This window comes from Leptinotarsa decemlineata, unplaced genomic scaffold, assembly GCF_025532065.1.
Source record: "Leptinotarsa decemlineata unplaced genomic scaffold, Ldec_3_MD MMD2_tig00026358_RagTag_RagTag, whole genome shotgun sequence".
In the NCBI taxonomy this organism is placed as follows: Eukaryota; Metazoa; Arthropoda; class Insecta; order Coleoptera; family Chrysomelidae; genus Leptinotarsa; species Leptinotarsa decemlineata.
The window spans coordinates 4576561-4600723 of record NW_027412703.1 but is presented as its reverse complement, the minus strand read 5'-3'; the positions used below and the strand labels follow the sequence as shown (position 1 = coordinate 4600723).

Here is a 24163-nt window from a genome sequence, read left to right as displayed (position 1 = left end):
AAAGAGGACTGATTGTTCGAGAATGTGTACGCCTAACATGCCTGCGATAAAAGGGTCGCGAACAATCATTGTGCATTGTACATTGCGGAGGAAGTAAAAGATGGGTTCCGAATTCTTGGAAATTATGTGGAAAAAAACTTGAGGACTGCAATGTTGACTATCATAAGAACATGGAAGCTAATATTTTCGAGGAACGGTTTGAAAACACATTGATCCCAAATTTGAATGCGAATAGTGTAATAGTTTTTGTAATAGTTAAGATGAAATGAAATACAAAGTTTTTTATTGGATAACAATTTGTATTTCCAAGATTACTATGTCGAAAACCAACTACTAAGTTTTACAGACAAAAACATTTGAAAAAGTTTATGCCCTTGAAAGTATTGCTGAAAAGTATAGACACACCATACTGAGACTTTCCCCTATTTTTTTGTTTTCAATCCCATCGAGTTGATTTAGGATAAATTGAAACAAAGCATCAGGCGTACAAAAATTCCAAAATTTGATAAGAAGGTAATAGAGCTAATTAAAGAAGAAGTATCTAATATTACCGAAGAAGACTGACAGAAAAGGATTGAAAAAGTAATTTTAGTTGAAAAAGACTATATGGAGATTGAACACTTCCATATTAATGAAATGTTTTCAATTATCACCTACAAACGAAATATTTATTTGATATATTATTATTTATATTTTTATTACATATATATTTTATGGTTATTTTGATTTTTATATAATCATAAATGATTATTGAATAACAAAATTAGTTAGCTCTCTAACTATATTATCGAAGGGGAGCTGTTGGAAGGTAGGTTGCACTACATCGTTTACTTGAACTATACCATCTCAAAGCTCCATACAGGTTTTGTCATGATACCCTAGTTCACTTCAGATTCAATTATTTGCCGTGAGCACTGTTGTCAAGGTGATCTACATATATATTTTTAAAAACATACTACGTTTTGATTACCTAATCAGTAATTAAATGACATTTCATTGAATTCAACTCTCTTCCTGAAACTATTCCTCTTTTTCTCCCGCATTGAGTACTGAACAGTTATGACGACCTAAACCGGTAAATATAAGGTTTAATAACATTATTATTTTTTATCTACTCAGAAACATAATTATGACAATGAACTTTCCGTAAGATAAGCCATTAGATAACCCTTATTAATCGTACATCTTGCGATACTACACTGACTCAATTACTTTTTCAACATAGTATACCACTTTGACAGGATGCACTTACAGAATGACCTCGTAATGTTCGCTATCTACCAAAGTCTAACGTAATTAAACTAGCTGGATTTCAGAGCGCCACACGATTTATTCATCACAGCAAACAGTACAGTAAATTATTCATAGATATGTTTGGAATAGATGACATATAATTTCAAGTCGTTTTACCTCGTTTGCTGATAAGAGTAGTGCATTTATTCTTAATGGTACTGAACTTTATAACAGTGCTATGAACAATTACTTTATCAAACTAAATAATCACGATGTCAAGAAAAGTTATACTCTGACTTTCAAGTTAAACTTGTTTCTCCGCCTCCGAAAAATATGAAGGAGATGTCAAACGATTCAATATAGCGTGTAGATGATTTTTGAAAAACTTCAAATGCCACTTACAATGGGGTTTGGTTTTTTGCAAATATCTCAAAAACAATTTGACATTTTTCAAATTTCAAAAAAGATTTTGAAAGAGGAAGAAATTCCCTCAAAAAAGTTTGACCTTCCGGAACTGTAGAACCAATATTTATAATTCTCCAGAATTCTACTCTGAGTAGAAGAAAATTGTCAATTGACTTATACATAATTACCTGGAAAATCACGGTAAAAATTTTTAACCGCCGCGAATTATTGTTCATTCATTTATCCAGTAGGTACCTGAATTTTTCAATTCTACATTTTGACATTTATTAAGTTGAAATAATATATCTTTATCAAAAATTGAAAAGCTTCATTAATCATTGGATATATATTTTTTCAATATTACTATGGATGTGTTTTGTTATGATCAGAAGCTACATCAAATTGATTTTTTTTTAATTTTTATCTGTTATTGTTTCAAAAAAATGTTATAAACAAATACGTTGTTTATGAGATGACATACATTTTTTTAACAAAATATTCAATGCAAATTACGATTTAAAAAAACGTGTCTTAAAAAAATTCAATATTTATTTTTTCTCAAAAATTAATACATGGTTGTTTTTGTTGCATTATGTAAAAAGACAAAAATAATATGTAGAAATAATTAATTTGTTTTCAACAAATTATTTATTGAACAAACAATGAAAATTTGATTAGAAACAATATTTTAGTGTCAAAGAGCAAGATAAATTATCATTGGAAAAAAAAATCATTAATATTAATCACAAGTGGTAGGAAAAATCGTTAGTTGATGAACATTTTTTTAGGAAACGATTTTTTTATCAATAATTTGCATCAAAGATTAAGTTTTCAAAAAAATGTATAAATTATCCTATAACGCACTTGTGTATAACAATTTGTCAAACAATTGCAGATGATAATTTGAAAAAAAAATATTTTCATGTAGCTTCTGGTCATAAGAAAAAGAATCGATAGTAATATTGAAAAAAAAATATTCAATGATTAATGAAGCTTTTTAATTTTCAATCTAAGTGAATTGTTAACGACAAATGGAAAAATAACAATTATTTAATTTTTCCAAAGGGAATGTACGCTGAGAACTTTCGAAAACAGGTTAAAAAACATCTCTGACTTATTTTTTAACAACTATTGCACTTGCAATGTTCCTGTTTGGGTAGCAAAATTTTCTTGTGATTCACTGTTTGGAACCTTTGGTGTGGTAATGAATGGAGGTTTTTCCCAACACCAAACCTCGGGCCGTGTTTCGATCACCAGTGATCATCTTCAAGAGGAAGATCAAACTTGATTTGTTTGAAGATGATCACTTGGTGATCGAAACACTTGTCGAGGTGTTGAAATTACGGTTTGGTATTGGGCAATATTTAGAAAAAATGTTGATTGACTAATGTATAATTGACTGAAAAATCTCGATAAAAATGTTTTGACCGCAGATTATTGTTCATTCATTCATCCAATATAAGCCTGTCACCGGAAATTTTCAATAGGGCCTTACTTGAATCCATTTTCATTGAAGTTTCCGTTTCAGTGTTGTGATGTGACTTGACGACTTCTCCATCAAAATATCTTTTTTACAGGGAAGTTGAGTTGAAGAAAAATAAATATTCTGGAACAGTTGATCTGGAATCCTAAGATGATTATATGAGGTAGTAATGATTTGGTGAATATAGTTTTGTTTTTCATTATTCCGTATAGCGGCAAAATACCAAAATTTTTGATATTTTATTGCTTTTATTGGTGCAACTTAGTTTCACAGCATTTCAGATCATCTTTTCTGCAACCACGAGCTGATACATTCGCGAAAGATAGTTTTAGGACTTTCGAAGGTACTGCATCTCTAATATATTTACAGCAACCAACTCTATATTCCCTCTCCCTCACTTTCAGGGATTTCTGTCATTACCCAAATACTCAAAGCACCTAGTGGTATATTCTTAGTCAATGGAAGTAAGTTGTTGGCGAAAATTATCTTAGATAATATTTATCCTTAATAATTGTTATTGGTATTTTCAGCTGCTTCCAATTGGGTCTCTGGGGCGATATTTGAGTGATTTTTCCCCTTTTCTATTTTGACTGCAACTTCCACTTGCTTTTTCACTCGATGCGCTGACAGAATTTAGTTGAGTTGGACGTAAAGGACATGACTAATTTATGTAATTTATTGTCCATGCTTTCTCCTTCACATGAATCTAAATATAGGGCGTTCCAACGAAAACTTGACCCCCCTGTAAGTCCGAAACGTACGTGTAATCGAAAATTTCAAAGATCACGTCAATTTTCATTTCTAGGGTGACTAATTCTTATATGGAAATCATACTTCACACTTCAGCAACTATCCCCCTATTTTTATCAATGGTAGGGGGGTCGAGTGATATATCATTTGAAAGGTTTTTGGGAAAGAAAGTTTTTGGCTTTCTACTACTCCATCTTGATACAAAAAAAAAGAAAGGATGAGGGAATCTTCCAATGAAAGGAAGGAAGTAATCAATTTGAAAATAACTCTATACATGGATGTGAAGATCATGCAAATTAGTAACTTTCAGACACAAACTGAAAGAAAGTCCTCCTGAAACAGCTATTTTCATATAAACATTGAATTATACGAAAGAAAAAAAATCTTTCGAAACAAATACTTCTATGTGAACACTGAATTATACAGAAGATACTTTTCTCTACTCAGTTTGTATTACAAACATTCGTTGTGGAATAAAGATCAGATATCATTCACATGAGTTCTACTTTAAATGAATGGTAACAAATTGCACTTACATGGAACACTGTCATCCTCACTGGTATACATCGATGTTTCGCCTTAAGGTACTTGCCCTAAGGCTCTTCAGTACCAAATTGGATAACATTACAGAAAATACACACACTTCATTCTTGAGTTACGATTTTTAATGTCACGGAATAAACTTGATCTGCTTATGTCATCGATGACATCGTAATGACATTCATTCACCTATTTGATTCAATCCCAGCCAAGAGGAATCTTATTTGAATTGAAGGGGTTATATTTTTAGGAGTGATTAATTTTTGGGAAAGAAAGTTTTTGACTTTCTACTACTCCATCTTGTTACAAAAAAAATAAAGGATGAGGGAATCTTCCAAAGAAAGGAAGAAAGCAATTTATTTCAAAATAAACTCTTCACAAACATGTGTAGATCATACAAAGAAGTAACTTTCAGACACAAACTGAAAGAAAGTCCTCCTGTGTCTGAAAGTTACTTCTTTGCATGATCTACACATCCATGTATAGAGTTACTTATTTTCAAATTCCTTTCTTTCTTTGGAATTAATCCTAGAAATATAACCCATTCAATTCATTTGGAAGGTATTTTGTCCCTCTATTACTTCTGTAATTTTTCTCGAAATTGGTTCATTCGTTATTATGAAATTAAATGTTGAAAGTTTTCTTTTTAGAAAAAACATAAAATTTGCTGTCCCTCATTTTATGGAAAAAATATAGAAATATCAATAGCAACACAGTCAACGGATAAAGTGTTTAAAATGACCTCCATCTAGTTGTATACAACAATATAGTCTACTTTCGAAAGTGTTCCTTACATTATTGCAGATGCCTGGAGTCAGGAATCGGCATTCCCGAACAATTCTCTGTCGCTTATGGAACGCCGTTTTACTTTTCATTGTCACAAATATTAATTCCCCAATTTATTCACCTAAAAATTTATTTGTTTGAATTTAATTGATTCGCGTGCATTCATTCAACACATTAAAAACGATTGTTCGCAAAATTTGTTCTGTTTTAAATGACACTTAATTTAAAATGTTACATGAATAAATTGTTATTTGAATAAAAAAGCCTAATGAAATAACTTGAAGATTTTATTGATTCCGAAGACAAATTTCGTTTCAGAGTATTGGAAAATGGAACGCCAATTTACTATATATTACTCTGAGACATAATCTATATACATATAGTCCAACTCAGCAATGAACAAACATTTTATTCAACTGTCAATGAAGTGTATTATTCGAGTAAATTCAACCAACGTTTCAATTCCGCATATAATTTTGACCTTTCAATGAAATGTTAGTTATTTATATGATTGTTGAATTAAAATGAAACTTTAAATTCACTTTTTAAAAGTAAGTTTGGGAATAAAATTTCATTGATTATTTCCCATGAAACATTGTTGGTCATAAAAATAGACTTCCGTTTGTCTGAAAATATAGCAAATTAACTTTCCATACTAAATATTTTTCTATGAATAATAAAGATGAATCAGCTATTAATATTTTCAATCAGAAAAAATATTTGGAAGCAGTTCTTTATATCACAAAAAAAAATTTAGAAAAATTTAAAACATCTCGTTTCTTAGAGTCGTTATTAAGAATTATCAGGAGGATTTTTAATAATGTACTTCGCTTTTCAGATGAACTAGAATCGAGTGATACAACCGAAGTGAAAAACTTCACGAGATCAAAAAATAGAAAGAGATGAACAAATGAGTCAAAATCTCAAATTTTCAACCAATTGTAATGCAATTAGGATGCTTCAAGTAGAATCGACACAGGAATGATTAATACCAAGAACATATGTCGATTCACATTTCGGGTAATAATATTGTGTAATCACTAACATTTTCAGAGTCTTCACGGTTTGGATTACTATTGACCATATAATATGTCATATAATTCAGTATTCTAGGCATCTTTTGTCTAGCGGCAACTCTCACGACTGAATCGATCAGTATTCTGGAATACTCATGAAAGGCAATGAACCGAATAAAATTTACATTGATAATCAATACTATTTCCATATATTTTATTTCAATTTTGGCACCATTATCAATGAAGAGGTAATGTTTATTCAAATAGGTGTTGTTATTATGAAACACATAATGAACACTTCAAGAGAGAATGAAAACAAATAGAAATCTCATGCATTTATGTATTTATTCAAATGATCAATAATCGATTAGTCCTCCTCTAAGAGTTCACCGTTTAAATAATTGTTCGATAGAGATAGCGATAGAGGTTTTCGAGAATATATTCATTGAAATATACAATATCATATAAAACATATTACTAACATTATAGAAATTGAAAATAATTATAAAAAACTTAAAATTATATTATTGAAAATTGAAATTATTAAATTATAAAAAACAAAAAATTAGCATTCTGATTCAAAGAGGAAATGCAGCTTCATGTTTAGGTACAATTCCTCAATCAAAAACCCTAAGTGAATTACCAATGTTTTCCATGAAAAAAATATATCGGCATGTACAGACAGTGCAAGAACTGGGGTTGTGCAGTTTGGTGGAGGACTCACAGCAAAACAGTCAAGGAAGTGGGAACTTTCTTCCTCTGGCTGAGCCCTCACAGTCCCCAAAAGAATTAATATTTAATTCTGTTTTGAGCCGTTTTGCTTCGAATTCCTTATCCTACCAGTCCAATGAAGGGGTGAATCATCGTATCCGTGTTTACTCAGAAGAAGATAGTAGTGGCAAACATAGTTGCAACAATAGATCGGTGATACATTCTTCAATCAAAACTCTTGGGTTCAATGGTTCAAAAAATCTTGGAAACACCTGTTTCATGAACAGTATAATCCAATATTTATCAAAGATAGAATGGTTTCTGGAATACCTAAAAAAGGATACATACATGGAAGATATCACTACTAGTATTTCTAGTATGAAAGGTGTTTTAATCAGAGCGTTCGCAGAAATTATCAAGGAATTGTGTTCATAAAATTCATCTGATAAAGTAATTAACACAGTCTACATCAGAAATCAGATTCAAAGATTTGCCCCTCGATTCATGGGTTCTGCCCATCAAGACGCCCACGAATTCCTTCGATATATTTCAGAAGGTTTACATGAGGACCTCAACAGAATTACTGAGAAACCGAAACCGATCTTAACTGAGATTGACGAAAAATTGAGCGATAACGGAAAAGCACAAGAGACCTGGCAGAGATATTTGAATATGAACAATTCCAAGATTGTAGACTATTTCGTTGGTCAAGTAAAATCCACTATGAAGTGCACACACTGTGGACACTCATCAGTCACCTTTGATCCTTTCTGGGATTTGTCTCTTCCCATACCACAAAGAACTGGCCAATTGAGTTTGTCACATTGCTTGGATTCTTTCACAAGAGAGGGAACTCTGGATGGAGATGAAAAACCAATATGTTCGAGGTGAAAGCAAAGGAGAAAATGTACAAAGTCCTTATCAATCTATAAGTTTCCCCATATTTTAGTAATTCATTTGAAAAGATTCTCTCCAACGGAAAAATTCAGAGGCAAATTGAATGTTTCCATTAACTTTTCTTCAGATGGATTATATATGAGCAGTTATGCAGCAGACAATGTGGCTCCTTGTCGTTATAATCTATATGCACTTTCAAATCACAGTGAGACTACTTATAACAGACATTACACAGCATATTGCAAACACCCATATAGTGGCACGTGACATGAATACAACGATTCACACGTGTTCCCAATTTCGCCAAAATCACTTGTGAGCGATGAGGCATATGCCCTCTTTTATGAACAGGAGGGAACGAAACAGCACCTTTGATGTGATTTTTTTTCTTCTTTCCTTTTTTTTTTATAATCTTAGTTCTTTGAATTGATTTGTAATTCATGATTGTTCCAAATACATTGCAATATAGGTGCAGCTCCAATACAATGATACATAGAAGAAAACAACATACAAATACTATATTCATCAATATTATCTTATCAAGTTTTATTCTATCTAGCATAATGGCTGGATTTTAATAACTGTTTTTTGAAAATACTCAATGATGGACTAGATTCAATTACATTTGATAATATATAGTATGCATCAAACCCTTTGAAAAATAAAGAATTCGTAGCACTTCTATTTGTTCTGCATAAATGCAAATTAGTATGCTTTCTTATGGTATATTTGTGCACTTATAAATTTGAACTAACAAATTCAGAAAAAAATGAAGGTGAAAATTTATTCAGAATTTTATATATATATGTCAGTCAGTTAAGTAATACAACTGTACAGAAACTGGTAGCCACCGCAAAGTTTGTAACATGATGCCGATTTCAGTGAATCTATTCACTTTTAGAACAATTCGCATACCGCGATTTTGAAGTTTTCGTAATTGAGATGTTTGATTTAGATTAAACAAGAAAATAATAGAAGCACAGTAATCAAAATGTGGTTGGATAATCGCATTGTATACAGTAATTTTAGACTGAGTGAATAATTACCAGAAAATTTTGCAAAGAAATATAGTTTTTTAGATATTTTTCACATATATAATCGGGATGATTGCCAAAAAGTAATAAATTATCTAACTGGAATCCAAGATATTTGATACATGACACAATTTCAATGTTTTCATTATCAATTTGTAGATTTATTTCATTTAAATAAAGATTGTTCCATTTATATTACGTTGTCATAATCATTTCTTTAGTTTTCATTTTATTCACTTTCGATTTATTTGCCATGAGGTAGATACTCATTTATATACTTTGATGCGGCATTCATTTTATCAATATCTTTATCTAAGCTTATATCATAGCATGCCAATAGTGTATCATCTGCAAATAAATTTACAAAATCAACATTGATAAACAAGTTTATGTCATTCAAGTATAAGATAAAAAGCAGAAGTCCTAAAAGGCTACCCTGCGACACACCTACATGTATATGCAATTCCTGTGAGATATTATCTTGAACTCTGACTTTTTGCTTTCTATGGGATAAATAGTCAGATAACCATTGGTGAACATCACCATCAACACCATAACTTCTTAATTTTATTAGAAGAATATTACGGTAAATCGTTGTCAATCGTTTCAAAAGCCCGCTTCAGATAATGGAAAACAGCTACTACAACTTTATTGTTATCAGCTTCTTTTTTGAATTCAGATAAAGTGAGTTGTAATGCGGATCCACATGCATATATTTTTTACGGAATCCAGATTGATTGTTTATTAAAATTTCATTTTTGTCAAGACAGCTAGTTCAAGATTTTTTTCTATTGGTGGTAATGTATTTTAGGTCTATATTAACTGGCTTTCATTGTATCGCTTACCTTTTGAATGGGGACTATAGTACTAACTTTTAAAGAATTTGGAATTTTAGAAGTTTGGAGAGAAGTATTTACAAGGTTTAAAATTATATGTTCACATGTTTCAAAATAACATTTTGGAATTTAAGATCTCATGAACTTTGTTTTCTTGTTTGAGGAGTTAACAGAGTATATAATTCAGATACAATTCTATTTGAGAAAAACCAAGAAAGTACTTGGTTTTTCTTATGTTGTCTTCAATCGAGGACCACCTGCCCGGTACTGACGATGCCCAATAGGCTGAAACAGCTGTCTACCGGTGGCTTTTGAATTGAAATCAATACGGGGCTGAAACAGCTGTCTACCGGTGGCTTTTGAATTGAAATCAATACGGGAATGATCAAAAAGTACTTATCTATTTATTTTTTGATTTTCATGGAAAATTATTTTCCAGCAGCTTGACTGCATTAACCTTTATAGATTATATATATATATATTATATAATATATATATATATATATATATATATATATATATATATATATATATATATATATATATATAATATACATACGTGAGTAAGTAGTATTCAGAAGTATTTTCAATTATCACCCTGTTATTTAAATCCCTACTTTCCCCCTCACCTATATAAACGAAATATTTATTATATATAATATTATCATATGTATTTTTATTATGTATATAGTATATAATGTGATTCTTATATAATCAGAAATGGTTATTGAATAACGAAATTAGTCAGCTCTCTAACTATATTATTGAAAGAGAGGTAAATAATAATATTTATTTTCCAGTAGACACAGATAAGTAACATGTATTGGAATCGTCAAAGTACATATAAAGCCATGACTCAAAGTTCACAGTGTGAGCAACACCGTTGTTATTTGGACACAACAAAATTAAAAGAGAATAAAATACAGCACAGATACACTTTCATATTACGAATCGTAAAATTCTTGCAAATCATAAAAACAATTCTCAATCAAATAATTCTTCAGCAGGTTACTAAATCTATTGAGGTTTGTTATATCTTCCAAACACCTAGGGACCTTATCAAAAATAGTTAGACCTACCACTGATGGGCAATTTGATGTTGTTCAATATTGACGAAACGGAACATGAAGATCACGGTTTTGTCTGGTGTTCACATTATGAATACTTCCATTTGAAGGAAATCTATTCTTGTTTTCAAAAACATAGATTCAAAAATGTTGGAAGGTGGGTTGCACTATATCTTTCACTTGAACTATATTACCGACGTTTATATTTTACTCGATAAGCATCATGCCAAACCTAATTTTTTTATATACAAAGTTTTTTCTTCAAATCATCAGCAACGGAAAATATGTCATTGTGTTTTATAAAAACATTTCGAATTTATTTGAACCTCCTACTCTTGGTTTCTTAACAATAATGAGGTGGCCTTGATATAATAGGGGAGCCCAAGTGGGGAATTTCGTGATTTACTAAAGCGCGGCAGATTAATATACAGGGAGATACCTTGTACCCGGTTAAGTACCTCCACCAAATATGAGCCCCATATATACGGCCGCCTGTGAGGGATAAAGGATCAGATTAGTAAAAAAAATTGATCATCAGAAATTCTCGAGCGCGTCAGATTAAGGTAGGGTGAGTTAATTACCTGCTAAAAAGTATATATTCCAGTAATCTGACAATTTGAGGGTGACGTAAAGAAAGGGGAGGGCAGAAAAGTTGTAAAAAAATAACGTCATCTCGACATTTTAGAGCGGAGCTAATTTTTTTTTATTTTGAAGGAAATAATTCAAGGATAACGAAAAATATATAATCTGACGATATCCGCAAGATGAAATAACAAAAATTCGTCAATAAAGTTTATTGCGTGCAGCTGTGTGATACCTATATTTTCCTCTTCGAGTTTCTATTCCTATATTCTCTATTCACTTTTTCTCTATCTATCTATCTATCTATCTATCACTCCGTCCCCACTCTGAATTCTGTTGCCATGACGCCATCACAGCTGATCACAGAGACTCGTTCATGATGAAGATGATTAATTAATCAATTAATTGATGGATGTAGCCGTTACTACGTGGTAGAAAAGCATAATGAAGAAAAGAGAAATGAAACTTTCTATGTTTTTTACCACTTTTATTTGTAACTAGCGTTACTGCAGTTTCATCCTATAAGGACATTTGCAAACTCATACAATATATGAGGACATTTTCAAACTTATACAATATTTGAAAATTTCCTTATAGGACGAAACTGCAGTAACGTTAGTTACAAATAAAATTAAAAAACATAGAAAGTTTCATTTCTCTTTTCTCCAATAATTATTCAATCGATCATCAAAAATTTAATTTTTTTGAGCATTTTCTTCAAATTATTTTCTAATAAATACAAGTATTCCTCTTATTTATTTGCATGCTATTTCCTGAGGTTTTCTATTAATTGAGTTCGAAGAATTGAAATTAAGAAAAAAAAATTGTTCTTGTCAGATTAAGCGAATCACTCTAGATAATCGTCAGATTATGAAACAGCACGTCTGAAACATGAAGATGAATCATATATATCTTAATCTGATGCGTTTGGGTATTTCAAAATGGCGGACTTTTTTTGCACATTATAATAATGGCCGCGAGTTTGCGTCAGATCGAAATCATCAGATTATTGAATGAGAGCTTTTTTTGTTGCACTTAACATACCCATAGAAAATCTGACGCGCTCGATTAAATTTTTTTTCTTTTCATTTTTAACCCACGATCAGATTAATACCAACATCATTAAAAATACTTACATTATTGATGCTCTCAATATCTGACGCACTCGAGTATGTCCATGCAACAGTATTTTTTACATATTTGAAAATCTATAGCCGCTTCCCCCACCGATGAAAAGGTATATATTATATAACATTTTTTTCTTCTTATCATCTAAGCTTTGCAACCTAATATGTCTCAATGACGCTCGAGTAAAATCCCATTTGCTATCGTGGGCTCCCCTGATAATACCACATTGGACATTGTTCATCTAAGTAAATATATGATCATTTGACTTTAAAATTCAATAAACCTTGAAGCATAATGAGAAATAGAAAGACATTTCGAATTTGTTATTGAATATTGAAAATAATATAAAAAGCAACTTTTTTGTGATACTCGAAGTATTATAAAATTTAGATAAAATTGAATGAATGGAACAAAAGTGACTCATAACAAATGTAATATCTTTGAATTTACTTTAATTGAGAACCGGTCATTATGGTTAGGCTATGCGACATGACCGAATTCTTTTACCCGAACTGTACTTTTGTACAATGCCCTGATCGGAGTGAAGTAATCGCTGTCTCTAAAAGGAACATTATTCAATTTACAACTAACGTTTTCATAGAGTTAACCAAGTAAAGCGATAAACATACACGAAAGACATTTGACCACATCGAACTCAATCGACCTTTCACACTTAGAAAATTACCAGTTATGCATTGCTAATGCGGTGAATCACAATAACCTACATAATTGTTATTCAGTGATGTCCGTGGTACTACCGTTTATTTTTTCCGGCATATCCGGTCAAAAACGTGGCAAAACCTCACTTCCTCTCTTCTTGGGAACGATGCTGGATAAAATCGTCATTTCATTTTCTTGTTAGTATATGGCGATATATTGTTATGATAAAGTTTCTGACGTGGAAAACCTTTCCAAATAGGATTTTGACAGGAAATACTATCTAGTAACAGTTTTATACAGTGTAGGTTTTTATGAATCGATTGATTTGAGTAATTTCAAAGCTTATTTTCAATATGTGAGCAGATCAGCAGGTTCATTTTTGTTTTTTTTTTGGATTTTCAATTGTTGTTTTTTTTTTGAATTTTCAATTGAACTAGGGAACTGAAATTTGGTATAAAAGTGCCTTTTAGATCGTAGATGAGCACTAAGAAAGTATTTTCATTTTGATCCCCCATGGGGAGCCCCGCAGGGGATGAAAGGGAATATTCTCGGAGGCTGACATTTTGTATGTATTGTATGTATGCATTTTATATTGTAGATGTGCAATAAAAAGATTTTCGAATATTACAACTGGGGGCCAGCCGCGGAAGAAGTTTTTAATTGACAGTCTGACTCAACAAACAGCAAGTAAACAAATCATTTCGTAAAAACCCCAGGACAAATCTAGTCCAAAAGACCGAAGCCCATATCATCATCCTCGCTTTCGGATTTCCTTTCTTCTCTTCCTTCTTGGCGGCTGCGGGTTCGGCAGCAGCTGCAGTGGCGGCGGCAAACTTGCTTGGGTCCTTGATGAACTCCTTGATGGTAGCAGCTTCTTTGAATTCAACGTCAGTAATAGCAGCAATAGTCAACAGATTTTTGAATCCGTTAGCAAAGCTGTGAGGAGCAAAAGCTGTTGTAGGATACCCGATGCTCAAACTAACGGCAGCGGAGTTAGCAATACCAGCAAGGAACTTCTCTCTCAGATCTTCAGGTTTATATCCAGAATTGCTGGGGCAAAGATGGTGCCAGAATCGTAAACATGTTCCACTTGAAGACCGTAAGAGAATGGAGAGATGTTCAACATATTCAGATGTGTGGCTACTGAAGCACCAACTTTGTCACCAGGTGCCAAAATGTGGACATCGTTGATGATTTCAATGGTACCCTTAGAAATCTTGGTTGGAATACTCAAAGCCTGGAAGAAATATGTCTTTTCGGGACCCAATCCAGTGTTCTGTGCTGAAATAACAACAGGGAGTGGTGCGATGGCCCCACTACTGACTGGGGCCCTGACTTTGTTCTCGAGAAGCTTGTTACGGATATCTACAAGGTCCGACCGGGTGAAGACAAACCCTACATTACCCTTGATGTGAGGCAAGATCTTCTACAGAGCCGGGTTGCGATCTACGTAGCCTTTGATGGCTTTGCGCATCGTAGTATTTTTCCCCATGAGGACCACTGCGCTGCCACGGAGCAAGATGCATTTGTTTACAGCCGACATTGTCAACGCCCACAATGAGTAGTCTTCCAAGAGTTGAATGAGTTTGGTGAAATAACTGGATTTCCAGGTTACCTTTTCATCACTGTTTCTCCGTAACGCTATAATTTTGGAGGCTGAAATTTTGTATGTAGGTTCGTTTTATGCAGCGGCGGCTCGTCAGAGGAGGCAAGGGAGGCTTAGGCTCCCCATAAAATTTGAAGCTATTCATCGCAATAAATTAAAAGCTACTGACAAATAATTATGATTATTTTTCTCTTAAATTGCTTGGGTATCATTACTTCACCATTAATTTCCAATATTAATACATAATATGCCCGAGAGAACACTATCACTCACTACAGACGGCCTCACAGACGGGATCGCCGGACTCCTGGTCAGTAGCAGAAATAAGTAGGGTAAGGGGAATTGGAACTCCCCAAAAGCCTTTGCAAAACATGCCACCGTGGACCAGCCTACCCCAGCTAAAGTGTGAGGAATCGTGCCAAGAGCTGAACTGGGCGAACTGGGAACCCTCATTGTAATCAGCCTACCTCTGGTAATGCGGGGCTCTACCAGAGGTGACCAACTTGCCCCTTGCTACTGGTGGGAACACACATGAATGAAACAAACACAAAAAAAGAAACAACAAAAACAAAAACTAATCCCGAGGCTGGACAGAAGTGCTCACCTCAATCTAAGGCGGTGACTGAGGAATCTACTGCTTCGAATGAGGCTGGACATGGCAGATTACCTCATGATGTAATACAAAGACCAAGGCGTAAGCACATTTGCAGCGCCGAGGCCAAAAGGAGGAGGAGAGCAAAGGAGGCAGAAGTGGCAGCAATTATAAGTGCACCCTCCTCCTCCCCACTCCACCTCCAACAGCAAGGGCACTTCCTGCGGCGGGCACCAAGAGCTCCGCCTTGAATAAAGGCAAGGAACCGACTGCCTCTACAGGAAAGTTCCCTCACTTGTGCACCCCCACGGAAGGAACCCCAAGAAGTCTGAAGAAGCCGCGCCACGACAGCAATATCGCTGCATCTTCCAAAACCTTCGCGGAGGCCACCGTGGGGCACCTCAAGGTTGCCAAAGAGAGTGTGTTTCGGCGAGTCTCGGCCTACCTCTGCCAATATTAAGGAGATGTCTCCTAGTGACTTGACCACCTTCCTGGAAAGGACAAAATGGACGATGATCTAGGAGGACAACTCCTTGGGAGGATGTACAATGGGTCACATGTGGCCTACACTCACCTTCCGTACTCTACAGATACAGAGAACACCGGAAAACATTTGAAAAATCCACAAAATCGTTTCAAATGATCGTGAATTAGTTGACATTGTAAATATATAAAGAGAATGTGTTAGATTGATACTGCATGAGCGGCTGACTATGAGAAATGCTCAGTTCAAAGTGGGTGTTGCGCGAGCTCACTGTTGATCAAAAACAAGAACGTCTTGATGATTCTGAGCAGTGTTTGACTATATTTAAACATAACAAACCGGAAGTTTGTCAATATGTGACAATGGATGAAACATGGATACATCATTTCACTCCCGAATCAAAACGATAGTCACCTGAGTGGAGAGAAGCTGGTGAACCTCATCCAAATCATAACAATCGACTGGAAAGGTTAAGGCTACGGTATTTTGGGATGTGAAGAGAAGAGAAATAGCATCAACAATGTATATTATATAGCGTTATTGAAGCGTTTGAAGGCCGAAATTGCGGAAAAACCACCTCATTTGAAGAAAAAGACAATGCACAGTGTCACAAATCAATGAAAACGATGGCAAAATTGCATGAAATGGATTACGAATTGCTCCCACATACACCATATTCGCCAGATTTGGCTCTCAGTGACTACTGGCTGTTCGCAGACATCAAAAAATGGTTATCGGTGGGAAATTTCGCTCGAATGAAGAGGTTATTGCTAGAAGTGAGGCCTATTTTGAAGCAAAAGTTCAACAGAAACGGTATAGAAATGTAAGATCGACGCTAGAATGATTGTGTGGATCTTGATGGAGATTACGATGATGAATAAAGCTAATTTTGAAAAAAAAAACACGTTTTTTTTCTTAGTCCCGGGACTTTTTAGCCTAGTGGAAACAATTTGGGAAAATCTAGCACATCTTTCATCTTGATGGAGATTACGATGATGATTAAAGCTAATTTTAACAAAAAAACACGTTTTCTTTCTTAGCCCCGGGACTTTTCAGCCTAGTGAAAACAATTTGGGAAAATCTAGCACATTTTTCAAGAAAAAAAAAGAAAATTTTTTTCTGTCATATTGCTTATAAATTTATGAATGTTTTTAGTTAATTTTTCCTATGTAGAATAATATTAATGTTTTGAATATTGTTATTGCATATCATGTAATTTTTATTTCTACCACAAACCAATAAGAGAAGTAACTTATATTAATGACTAATTTGAAGTAGTTTCTTTTTAACTAGATACGTATTGGAACATAAATATGAAAATAATATGAAAAATACAGAAAATGTTAACGTCTTTGGAACAATATATTCACAGCAACAGCGGCAGCGTTAAAACTCGAACTGGTAAATAATGATACAAAAAAATTGGCTCTTCCGTTCGTCGTAATTTCGCGATTCATTTAATTAACTGAAACTCTAGCGTGGTTCACAATGACCTCCAGTAAGCTTTATTGTCGGCGTCTATTTTTGCACCCATATCAAGTTGTTTTTAACGCCCAATCTAGACAGTTTTCGACCGGATGGAATCCAGGCGCGGGTTCAAGCGCGTTTCGCGGAATTAGGGTCAAGAATCTTTGGATTAGGCAGTGGTCAATTTTCAAAAAAAAAAGAAGATGCTACTAAACCCAATAGTGTAGTTCACAAGTTAAAAATGGTGAAAAATAATATAATGGTAGGAAAAATATGTGCATTGGCTCATTCGATCCGGAATGATATCTAGAAAAATGTGTTGAATCGATTTTTCAGCACATAAAAAATTGCAAAAGTTATGAAGAAATTAAGATGTGAAGAAAAGGTATTTAGGTTTTTGCAAATATGTCAAAAATGAGAGAAATGAGAAATTAAAAAAAAAAGATTATTAAAGAGTAGGAAATTTTCAAAAAAAAAGTCCATCCTTCCGAAACTCTATCTCTATTTGAATTTGACGCCTCCACGGCTGAATTTGCAGATGCAGGCGCGTCATCTAAGTACGTCACAAAAAATGTGTTTTCAACTGTCAGATATAATAATAATAATGATACTAATAATAATAATAGCGACTTTATTCTCCATTTTACATAATAAATAAATATTTCCATCTTGAAATGCTAATTGTTGGCATAATAGGCGGAGTTCAGCTTGAAAAAAAATGATATGACAATAATATTTGACTATTCAATTGAACTGCTCTTCCACTCAACCTCATAAAGCGCCATATAACGAAAAAGTAAATAAATTAAAAAACATTCTCAACATTAATATCGAAGGGTGTTCTGCTTCTTCAATAAAATTATTTTCACATTCTCTTTAAACTTTTCTAACTTCATCTCTTTCCAACTGGTCGGAATTTCATTGTAAATTCTTGAGATCTGATAACTGTAGGATCTTACATATTGTTGTGTTTTGTGCAATGGGGGTGTTAAAAGCCCTTCAAACCTCGAATTTAATGTATGTACGTCAGTTCGGAATTTGATTTTATTATATAGATAAATTGAAGGGTTTATATTTTTAGGAGTGATTCATTTTTTGTGAAAGAAAGTTTTTGGCTTTATACTACTCCATCTTGATACAAAAAAGGGATGAGGAAACTTCCAAAGAAAGAAAGGAAGTAATCAATTTGAAAATAAGTAACTCTATACATGGATGTGTAGATCATGCAAAGAAGTAACTTTCAGACACTAACTGAAAGAAAGTTCTCCTGAAACAACTACTTTCATATAAACATTGAATTACACGAAAGAAAATAATTCTTTCGAAACAAATACTTCTATATGAACACTGAATTATACAGAAGATACTTTTCTCTACTTAGTTTGTATTTCAAACATTCGTTGTGGAATAAAAATCAGATATCATTCACATGAGTTCTACTTTGAATGAATGGTAATAAATTGCACTTATATGGAACACTGTCACCCTCACTGGTATACACCGATGTTTCGCCCTAAGACACTTGCCCCAAGACTCTTCAGTACCAAATTGGATAACATTATAGAAAATACATATCCCTTTTTTGTATCAAGATGGAGTAGTATAAAGCCAAAACCTTTTTTTCCCAAAAAATTATATAGATATTCTGGTGTTTTAGATTTAATTATACTATGATATAAGCTTGCAAAGTGGAGCAACATCAGATTATCCATATTCAACCAGTTTATATATTTCAAAGTATGGGTAATGCTTTCATATTTAAGAATACCGAAAATCAATCTTAAGCAAGAATTTTGTATTTTCTTTTTATAAAAAAACTGTGAGAATTGGACCATAGAGACAATCTGCGAAGTTAAAATTGGACAAAACCAAGCTCTCGCAGAGTATTGATTTGATTTTTCTTGATAAATATTGTCTACTACTGTATATCAATTTCATCATGATAAATAAGGCAAATATTATAATATACCTATGAGAAAATGTCAATTATTGATTCAATCTGAAACTGATGCATCTATCTAAAAGTAATTTGGTCATTCATCTGATAATTTATTTATTAACTCAACATGTGTCGTATTCTGAATCTACTGGAATACACATTAAAAGGATTAATTTTGCAAAAATGCCCGAAGAACACGACAGAAAATGTACTCAATCTATTGGAATGTTTTTTTAAGATAAAAATACAAGCATACAGGAAAATCCTTGAGGCGCCCTTAAAGCGGTGCTTGTGCGAAAGTAGTGATTCACATTGGATTTGAATCGCTGGAGATTGAATTAATTGGAAAAAACGTTCTCACGAAGCTTATTTAAGGGGAAAAATTTAAATTGTTTTTCCTGGAGGAAAGTAATCCAACTTTTCTCTATAAGAGAGACACTAGTTCAACAAATATCCGAATCAATTGAGCTCTGCGCCTTCGTAGATCATACAAATATATCAGGACAATCCACAATTAATATTCATTACACCGCAGATTATATATTCACACCATAACAACTCACGTATTTCTAAGGAATCGTCAGCAATCAAGTCGTGAATACTTAAGAAGTATTTTCTCCGTGATGAAACTTTCTGTTCCACCTACAAGACCTTTGACAATGCACACTAAATGATATCAAACTCTAGTCAGTAGACCTTTCTCATCTCTTTACTGTTACATAATTCACCCATTCATTTTTGTGAAAAATGAATCAAATTAATGAAATAACATATACAAGAGGTTCCATTCTCCAAAGTATGTATATACCGTGATTTGGAGATTTCATATGTATCTTTACATTAGCTAGTATATTCGCTAATTATTACAATCAAAATGATCTCTTCCATTATAAGTACTTCACATCATTCAAGAGGACAACTGGTGGAATTGCAGCTCCCATTAAATGTCAACCATGCCAACTCAATATTATATAAGGTCTTCTAACAGGGACTTCCGAACTTTGACAATTAACAGCCATCTTGTTAAAGCTACATCTGTTAAATTAGTTGTTTTTTATTCACTCTATTTTGCCAAATAACCATGGACGGATATAGCATTCAACAACGCCTGCAAATAATGAAATTGTTTTACCAACACCGGTACGAAACGCGCGATCTGACAAAAACATCGCCGCTGTCTGTGAGAGTGTGCAGAAGAATCCGAGGCAGTCGATTTCTTGTCGCACACAAGAACTCGGCCTTTCGCAGACCACAGATCGTGCGATTTGACTCATCAGAGTTTTTCTTGTGGGGTTTTCTTAAGTGTCTTTAGCCTTCAGTTACGAAAACTCCTCCCTAATTCTAACTTGACCAGGCCGGGGCATTCCAGGGCCGAACTTTATTCGCCGACGTGTTCGTTCTTCCAAATTACATTTTAGATTAAAACATGTTCGTTTTCGTGTTGATCTCAAAGTTTGCACGAAAATTGCAGATTATTTGAAAATTATGAATCTTTTATCAAAATTGATAAATTCAAGATGCGGACGAGATTTGTGATTAGGGCCCGATTTGACTTGCTATAAGGAAGTTTTCGGGGTCAGAGATTATGAATCTTTTGTCAAACTTAACGAATTCAAGATGACGGTTCCAAGATATCGAACGAGATATGTGATTATGGTCCGAATCGATTTGAAATTAGTAGGTATGTGGATTTTTTTGGGCTCGTAGAGTATAAATGTATTGTCAAAATCAATGAATTCAAGGTGACGGACAAGTTGTGTTATCCGATTCATATTTGGTACAATGGGGTTTACGGGTCGCACATTATGAATCTTCAGTTAAAATTAATGAATTCAAGATGGCGGCTTCAAGATGTCTGACGAGTATTGTGATCATGGACCGATTCGATTTAAAATTGGTATTCTGTAGTCTCTAGGCGTGATTTTTTTCTATTGAATTTCGGAAATTCAAGAGGGCGGACTAGTTTTTTGATATCTGGTCGGGCTCTATGGAAGACTGGCTTTAAGGTTCGAAGGTAGTTATTTTTCTGTTGGAATTCAGAAATTCGAGATGGCAAACGAGTTTTGTTATTAATTGTCAAATTATATATAACACTGGTATTTTGAGGTTGAAGATAATGAGTTTTTCATCAAATTTTAAGAATTCAAAATAGCAGCATAAAGATGGTTATGGGTTATTTTGTGATTTATAGTCGTGTTCTGTTCAAAATTTATTTTTTCGAAAACATGAGCAGGGTGTTCAGAAAATCAGATGATACTTATGAATAAAAAATTGAGAAATCAAGTATCAGATTTTGTCTTTCAAGTAAGGGTCCTTTCACAATATCAATTTTCAGCATTAGTTCGAAATGACGGAAAGATTTTATGATTCATAGTCCGATCCTCAAAAATAATTCATCTAGGGCTCTCCGGGGTAAATTACTCATATTTTTCCTCAAAATTAATTCATACTGCCAGATATATTTTTAAAATTGAATGATTTGAATATAATATTTTGCAGGAAAGGTCCACAGTTTAAATAATATGTCTGATTCCATATAAAGGGTTAGACAATATAAGTCAATACCAATCGTGAATAATTCAATTCCGCTGATGTGTATGCAACTGTTGAAAATGAATGAAATCCAACAATGTTTTTGCTACCAATTTTGATTGTAATCAAATCAAAAATAACGAAATTCGTCCAACATTCTAGAGCCTCCATGTTAGTATTTCTTAATATGAAAATATCATGAAGTTTTGTCCCTAGTAATGAATACCTGTAGAATTTCAAGCCAATCGGAAGATATTAGACTTGCAAGATTTGATACAAACGTGTACACACGCAAACATACAAATAGGTAAGTTGAAAACTATCTGGTTATTGTAGAAATTTTAATATTTCAATCTTTCGTTCGGTGAGAATGACTTTTATCTTTTCCTATTCCCAATCCGACCCTGTGCTACATTTTACAATGGCTCTATGATACTCTCTCTCTCCCTCACCAAACGTGTGGGAGCAGCTACCTGACGGGCGTCTCATTTAAAAGAAATTCATCTACTATTCTGACTCCAGATTCAAAAGTAATAATTAGTTTTCACTAGTCGACGGCTGAAGCAAAACTTTATTAGTTGACTTTGATAAAATTTGATATTTCCCATTTCGAAAGGCATAATGCAAGGAAATCAAATCCCTATAAATAACACATTCTTATTAAATCAATTACAAAATAAAGGAAACATTAAAAAGAAAAATGAGAAAGTCGTTTAACTGAGAAAATGATAGGCTTCAATACCGAAATGGAATAACACCAAAATATTCGTTAGTTTTGATGGTGGATTTGAAGAAAAATGCCCAAAAATGAGAGAGAGAATACTTTTTATTCATCTAATATTCGAAAAATATTTTTTTTATTATTTTTCCTTTATACACCCATACAATCTTTCCTCAATCAGAATAAGAAAATTCGTTTCTGACTCCTTTTTTTTCAGGGATGAAGACCCTTAAGTCGCAGGTGTAAACGAGTAAGCCACAAACCACAGCGATCCTCCAGGCCAACATAGCCTATGCCATTGGTCAAATTCAGCCTGATTTATGCGCGAGAGCTATTGAATGTTTCGAATGCGCTCCAGTCAGAGAAGCCGTGGTGGAAATTTGAAAGATGTTATATTCCACACAAAATGGCATCAATAGGTCTTTCAAACGAATACAAATTTTTGTTAATATCTCACACATACTTAGTTTATTTGAATTTAAAGACAGAAAGCGCTCAATGAAAGACCCTATACAGTGTGTCCGCAAAGTATAGAATGAATTCGATATTTCCAAAACCAAAGGTGGTTTCACAAAAATCTGAAACACATCGATTTTCAATTTTGATATTCTACATTTTAAAACAAAATTTCATTATATAGTGTGATGACGTCATCGGTATTTTTTTTGCGGCACACTGTATTTGGTGTCAGTTTTAGATAATCCGTAATGAGCTGATTCCGAAAAGGTAGATACTTGGGGTCTAACGGACAGAATTTGAAATATGTGCGCTTAGAAAATAAATTTTATTGATATCTAATAAAAGTGGAAATTCATTAATTATTGGATTTTTTTCTAATGATTAATGGAAAAGTAATCCAGTAATAAATACATGACTCTATTTTGAATGTTCGAACTGTAGTCCTTGCTGTAGTTGACAGTAACCATGCTAACAAATATTTCTCATTAATTTCAAAAAACTAGACTGCTAGTTTTTCTTTGTCATTGTGAAATGTCATTATTTCGATTGACGTTCAGTAACTGTTAAATAGGACAGTAGTTGTTGTATTAATTCGTAAGTAGTAATGAATTTAAGCGTAAAGCAAAAAATTGACATACTTATGATGATTGGCTATGGAGGCAGATCGCAAACTCAGATGGAAGTTTGTAACTTATTTAATGAAAAATATCCAGAAAGACGCATAACGCAGTCAGCAGTAAGTAAGATTGAAAATAAATTTCGAGAAACTAATACAAATGAAAATGCACCCAAATCAGGTCGTTTTTTTGTAAATGATGATACAAAACTAGATGTTCTACTTGCTTTTGAAGAAGATTTGAACATTTCTGTTCGTAAAGTTGGTCGTGATTTCGATGTCACTAAAACAACTGTACACAAAGTATTAAAATTGAAAAAATGGTATCCCTTTAAAATCGAACTTCTACAGGAATTAAACGAGGATGATCCAGATAGGTAAATAGAATTTTGTGAAGTCATGATGGATAACTGTCACCGAGACCGTCTCCTCGTAAAAAATATAGTTTTTGGGAGGTGGGGTCAACCGTCAGAATTGTAGATACTGGGCCAAAGAAAACCCCCACTGGATGCGTGAGCATCATACACAATACCCGCAAAAGGTAAATGTATGGGCTGGCATTGTTAGAAACAGGATCATCAGACCCTACTTCTTCGACGGTACTTAAGACGGGCCAGCA

General features: G+C 33.4%; 1 protein-coding gene and 2 pseudogenes across 1 annotated transcript in view; 1 reads left to right on the top strand and 2 right to left on the bottom strand.

Annotated features, from left to right (window-relative positions):
- Positions 1-24163, bottom strand: part of LOC111514362 (matrix metalloproteinase-2) — a 346057-nt gene that overhangs the window by 307493 nt on the left and 14401 nt on the right. The window lies entirely within an intron of this gene.
- Positions 6859-8266, top strand: LOC141486519 (ubiquitin carboxyl-terminal hydrolase 2 pseudogene; annotated as a pseudogene).
- Positions 13837-14669, bottom strand: LOC111509065 (large ribosomal subunit protein uL10-like; annotated as a pseudogene).